The sequence below is a fragment of the Littorina saxatilis genome, linkage group LG2 (assembly GCF_037325665.1).
Source record: "Littorina saxatilis isolate snail1 linkage group LG2, US_GU_Lsax_2.0, whole genome shotgun sequence".
Taxonomy (NCBI): Eukaryota; Metazoa; Mollusca; class Gastropoda; order Littorinimorpha; family Littorinidae; genus Littorina; species Littorina saxatilis.
In genome coordinates, this window is record NC_090246.1 from 83,630,758 (window position 1) to 83,637,606 (window position 6,849).

Genomic DNA, 6,849 nt, shown 5'->3' on the forward strand with positions numbered 1-6,849 from the left:
TAAACCAGGCCTGGGAACCCTTGTTTTGCACTTGGGAGTATTCTCAAGCAAACTTTGTGTATTTTCAAACAAATGAGCGTACTCCACATAGCATTTGTGCGCCTTGAGTCGCCTCGTGGTGAGATATGTGCGCGTTATAAATTCTCGTATTATTATTATTATTATTATTATTATTATTTGAACATCTATTGTTCGAATATTTTTCACACGCGTCCGTCGCACCGTTAATTTAAGTTTACCAATACGTTTAAAACAAATCCTTCTTTTAATGTTTACTGACAAAAACTGTAATCATATGTCAACACACTGGATCAGCTTCGGGATGCGCTTGTAAAGAAAAGTAGTCTAGGAATGTTTCTCTTCGTATTTTTGTCCACTGACCGTACTGCTCATATTCTAGACAATCAAGCGTACACAGTACGGCGAAATCGTATGGGTTCCCAGGTATGCTAAACATTTCTCACATACTGCTTGACTAAAATCTTTCCAAACATTGACTATATTCTATACAAGAACCACTTAACAAGGGTCTTTCTTTCTTTATTTGGTGTTTAACGTCGTTTACTTAAGGGTAATAAGTGAAGAATTTTATGGGTGAGAAAAGGAAAGTAAAAGGACTTTGGGGAGGCAGAAATAGAGAAGAAACAAGAAAAAGATCCTAATTAGGTTCACGGCATCGAGAGTGATGCGACCTTCTCTCAGAAGTTAGAAGAGAAGGCTCCCCCATCCACCACCCGGGGGACGCGCCTCTACACCCCCCTTTAAACGGAAATCGACCTCTCAGCACCCATACGCTGGGAAAGAGAAAGAATGTCGAAGCCCGAAGCCACAAGCACAAGGAAAGCAACAACCACAAACTCCAACGGATGAAATGGCTGTTGCTCCCGCCGAGGCTAAAACCCCGAAGCCCTAAGGCCGGCTGTTGTTTCAAAAACCCAGCGTACCTATGACGGCTGTGAAAGAAACAATCTCACCTGAGCTGAGGACGTAGGCCGCTTAGGCTGAGTCCGCTTAGGTATAGCCTGCTTAGGAGCGGCCTGCTTTTGCTGCTTTCAAATTGAAGCTCAAAAGAAGGGAACCGCTGTTCTCTGTTGGTCTCAATCCCCTGCTTCTGGCATGAGAGGCCAGGCTGCCGGAGAGAGACCGTCCACCAAGGATGACGAACTGAGAATGTTCCTTGTCGACTCCTCAGAAAACCGGGAGTGGGCAAGAAACAAGTCCCTTCCGCACGAGACCGCATGGAAATAGTGCAGAGGGGACAGCCTCATCTGTGCCTCGTCCACCCTTGTAAGTGTGGAGAGGAGTGAGACACTTCCTCCGCGTCCAGCCCTTTACTAAGGGGAAAGGGCGCCAAGGAATCTGCCAAAGCGCGAGAAAGCGCCCGCAGGAGAGTCTCGGAAATGGAACTGAGTTCCAAAAGTTGTCAGCCCCCTTCCTCAGAGAATAGGAGATTCTGCCCATAGAGCGGCAGAACCGAATCCTTCCTCAACGGCTTCGTAAGAAGCGAAAGAAGTTCCGGCGTGACCGGAAACGGTGCACGCGGACGGGGAAAGGCCAACAGGCGGCTACGAGACGACCTTGGCCAAGGCAACTTCCTCTGGTCCGCTAAGGGCACGAAGGAGGAAGCCTGCGCAGGAGCGGCAAGGCATTCCGATGCCAGCTCCGAAGCTGAACCCTGAGGAACCAGCAACGAAACTGACGCCGGAGGCCACCCCCTGTCGAAGAGGGGGGCTCGGCGAAAAGGCAAAAAGGTGAAAAGCTACAAAGGGCGATTCTTCGAACCAGAAGTAGCTGCTTCCTCTTTGCCAACCGAAGTCCTTCCTGTTGGCAATCGATTGTGCTCATTCCCTAACTGAGGGGAGGATGAGAGGAATCAAAAACCAAGGAAAGAGGGAGAGAGGAGCTAGCGGCCACCACCGGAGTGTGTGGATGCTGCTGTCCCGACAGAGGCAAGAAGCCTGTATGCCCATAGGGCAAGCCTTGTTCGAAATTCACCGGTGACCAAACGGAAGCAGCGGGAACTGAACCGGAAAATCCGGGAGGAGCCGGAAGTGCGGCAGCAACAGCAGCGCTATGCCAAAGCTGGTGCTGAGCCACCTACGAGCTGAAGCTCGGAACCCCAAGGTAGGCCGTAGGCCAGAACCGGAAGTGACAGTAACCTGTGCACTACCCGCTTGACCTACCCTCCTGCCAAGGCCGGAAGCGAAGCTGCCGGAAATGGCTGCCGTGCAAAGGGCAAAGCTCAAACCGGAAAAGGCCATGGGCTGCCCACACACCGATGAACTAACATTTCCAGCCGGAGCCGGAATAGAAGCTGTCGCGGACGACTGCTTACGTATAGCGCAGCTCAAGCAGGATGGGATCATTATTTGTCCACCTTCCAACGAGGCACTACTTCCGTGAACCGGAAGTGCCGCTGTCGCGTACGACTGCCGACGTAAGGCAAGGCTCGAACCGGACGTGACAGTAGCCTGTGCACTAACTAGTGAACCTACACTTCCGGTCGGAACCGGAAGAACAGCTGTCGCGGGCGACCGCTGTCATAGGACAAGGCTCGAACCAGACGTGACAGTAGTCTGTGCACTAGCAAGTGAACCTCTACTTCCGGCCGGAGCTGGAAGCGGCTGCCGCGAACGACTGCTGACGTAAATTCGGAAGCTGGCCAGAGCCGCCGAAGGCAGCTGCTCCTCGTACACGGACCCGAAGTCCGAAACGCCACCTGAAGGGGACGGCTCATAGCCAAAAGAACCCGACAAATGACGCTGCGAGGGAAGGCCGTAAGCCGAACGCCCATCCTGTTGGCCATCGATGGAACTCGCACCCCTGACTAAGAGGAAGATGAGAGTCACCAACAACCGAAGGCAGCTGACGAGAGGAGCTAGCGGCCACCACCGAAGTGGGTGGCTGCTGCTGTCCCAACAGAGGCAAAAAGCCTGTATGCCCAGGAGAACCACCGTATTCGAAATTCACCGGCGACACAACGGAAGCAGCGGGAACCGAACCGGAAACTTTAAATAGGGAGGAGCTAGCAGTCACCACCGGAGTGGGTGGCTGCTGCTGACCCAACAGAGGCTGAAAGCCCGAATGCCCAGGAGGACGACCGAATTCGAAATCCACCGGCATCCCAACGGACGCAGCGTGAACCGAACCGGAAGAACCGGGAGGAGCTGTAAGAGCAGACGCCACCGCATAGCTATGCCATGGCTGTGGAGTCTGCCAGCTACAACCCGGGAGCCCTAGGCCGGAACCGGAAGTGACAGAGGACTGTGCACGACCGGCTGGACCCACACTTCCCGCCAAGGCAGGAAGGGCAGCTGCCGGAAACGGCTGCTGAAACTGGGCAAAGCTCAAACCGGAAGGGACCATGGTCTGTCCGCATACCAGTGAACCAACACTTCCGGCCTGAGCCGGAAGAGAAGCTGCCGCAAACGACTGCTTACGTAGTTCGTAGCTCAAACCGGCAGGGACCATGGTCTGTCCGCTGTCCAGTGAACCACTACTTCCGGCCGGAGCCGGAAGGGAAGCTGCCGCGAGCGACTGCTTACGTAATTCGTAGCGCACACCGGCAGGGACCATGGTCTGTCCGCTGTCCAATGAACCACTACTTCCGGCCGGAGCCGGAAGGGAAGCTGCCGCGAGCGACTGCTTACGTAAGTCGTAGCTCAAACCGGCAGGGACCATGGTCTGTCCGCTGTCCAGAGAACCACTACTTCCAGGAACTGGAAGTGCAGCTGCCGCGGACGGCTGCTGCGAGCACATACCTTGCGGCGACCGTATCCCAAAAGGGACCTGCTCAGGTGCACTCCCGCAAGCGGGAGTCACCGAGCGCCGGCCGAGAAGAGAAACGCCTGCAGGCTGGACAGGTGATCCGGAAACAACAGGAACACAGGAAGCCAACGACCGAGGGTCGCACACCCCCGGGAGGGAGGCAGAGCTGGAAACAGGGTCCGTCCGCGCCATCTCTGTACGCACGAGAGTCCGAATTTCTGGAATCAAAGAGGACAAAAGGCTAGCCACAAGAGTGCCAGCCTCCGGCACAGGTACCGGGGTTGAAACGGACGTGGTAGCGGTCAAGCCCGCCGCACGCGAGCCAGACGAAGTTTCCTCCGGCGCCGAAATGGGCACCGAAAAAACGAAGTTAGTCTTCGGGTCAGAAACGTGAACCGTGGGGTTCCTAGCCGAAGAAGTAGAAGCCGAGGACTTAGGTTTGCCAGGGCCTTTGCCCTTACTCTCGGCCTTAGCCGCTCGCTTTTTCTCACTATCAGACATGATGTCACGCGAGAAAAACAAACTACTGAAAATACACAAGTCTCTAGGACGTAAAACTTCAGCAGAATAAACTAGCACAAGGTACAAGTTACAAGCAGGTAATAGTGCTACTGGTCGACGCTAAAAGTCCGAGCACGGACCCAAACTAACCAGCAAAAAACACCACGTGTATGCGAAAAATGGCGACCAAAATGGCGGCCACGGCAAAAAACTACCGAGCAAAATTCACAAGTCCGCGGACGAGAAAATTCTCAGCAGAATGGCAATGCAAACAACAACAAAATGGAACAATCTCACCGCTAGAAACAGCTATGAGCAGACGGGGAGCCGAGGCTGGTGGGTGTCAAGCAGACAGCAAACAACAGCCTAGGAGCGAAATCAAGCACGACCTGTCTCTCTGGCTGAAAGATGTCGAATGTGGGTGTCTCGTATTTGGTACGAGATCTGTGGCGTGATGCACGCTACGGGAGGCAACCCAGGGTAGCAAGCTTGCTACTTTTTTGCTTGGGTTGCTTCCCTTATACTATAGACGGGATAGCGTTTTTCAGTCTACCTAGCATCTCGACTGCGTCAATGCTAATATGTGACTCGGAGTAAGAATATGTAATTTAATTATCAATCAATCAATCAATGAGGCTTAGGCACAGTTAATAATTGTCTACCTATACCCGTGTGACTTGGAATAATAGGCCGTGAAAGGTAAATATGCGCCGAAATGGCTGCAATCTACTGGCCGTATAAAATTTCATCTCACACGGCATCACTGCAGAGCGCCTAGAACTGTACCCACGGAATATGCGCGATATAAGACTCATTGATTGATTGATATCGCGCGTATTCCGTGGGTATGTGCAAAAGAGAAGTTTTCATCTTTCATGAACACATCCATACACACCCATACTCAAAGAAATATGTGCTGTCACACTCACAGAGAAAGAAAAGTATTTTACATGGACTTTTTAATTCCCAACTGCACAATCAGTCTCATGAAACATTCACAGTACGATCCAACATTCTTCAAAATGACATGAGTTCCAAACCCATTTTTTCACATGCTCCAGTGTACAGAATACCAAATGGATATACACATAACACATTTTGATCCTAGACACAAGTCTGTAAGTCAGAACGAAAAGAACTCCTCACACTGAAGACTGTACTTACTACATGCATCATTTGCTGTGCTCTGAGAGAGTAATGGAGGAAATGTCCAGTGGCTTCCAAAAGATTAACAAACAAAAAATGAAGCATTATATCAATATTTCCGTGAGGAACAGAAAATACTACAAAGCTGCATTCAGAAAAAGCCTACAGACAATAAACTCGGGGTTCCTGCGAACAAACCCAGAGTGAGTCTGTTCTCTGTTTAACACTATATCCTTTTCTATTGTTCATAAACACAGTGAAACTTACTTCACAGGTTTCTGGTCAAAAAATTTCGCTTTCACCTCCTGCAGGCAGTAGCTGAACACTCACAAAAAATCCTGTACGAAAAATGTTGAATTCTTGTCAAAAGAACAGAATGCCAGTAAGCCCCTTTGGATTATAATCCATACAAAAGTCATGATCAACCATAATCTGACGTAATGTGGTGAAAGATGACGATAAAGCTACGACAAGTTACCGTATTAGCTTGGACCAAATCTTGCCAGCTCAATGATGATAAAGCTACGACAAGTTGTCATATTAGCTTGGACCAAATCTTGCCAGCTTGTAAGCCTATTGAATAGCACGAGATTAAAAAAAGTAGTCAGATCTTATAAATCTTTTCACGTTGAAAACAGGGGTGAAGTCTCAGTATTTTAGATCTGCTGTGCTTTTAAGGATTATCAATGTTTCTATCCAATTCAAAGCTGAGAATGTTATCAATGCAACTGGGAACGTTGCGTTTCTCTGAAACTTTAGTCTCCCATGAACAAGATCAACAGCAGTTTTACTTTGCGATGTGTCACACTGTGTTGTTTTGAGTACAAATCCTCAAACTAGTAAGCTCCCATGCATTTGCAAAATCTCCTGTCCTTGTAATGTCAGACAAAAATCTCTTTAAAGGAGCAAACCCGGGAGCAATGTAACTGAAATTAATCGGCTAAGCCACCTAACCTGTCTTTCCCATCTCTCAAACACAATAATCCCCGAACAAACAACAGTTCATACTACAGATGCTTTTTAAAGCTATGAGACTGCACTTTTTGGGAGCATACATCTCAATGATGTAAACAAAAAAGATGTAGTTTGTTCAGCCTGACGAGAAGACATTCATCACTTTTTCTGAGTAAAGCAAATAACAGTGAACATTTCTGCAACATGTACACATTCAGTTTAGCTCATGAAAGCTAAAAAAAAACTTTGACAAGAAAGAAGAAATCTAAAAAAAAAAACTGAAGCAAAATGAAGTGTCACTTCTCAGTTTGGAAACAAAATCTTACGTAAATAAGAACAAACAAAAGAGCAAAAAGCACTTTGTAAGATGCACATGGGTACACAACTGAAAGTTGGGGAATACAAAGCCTACTTGTAACAGCCACTCTTCTCAAGGGCCACTAACCCACTCAGTCTCCCCCTCCCTCCCTCCCTCCCTCC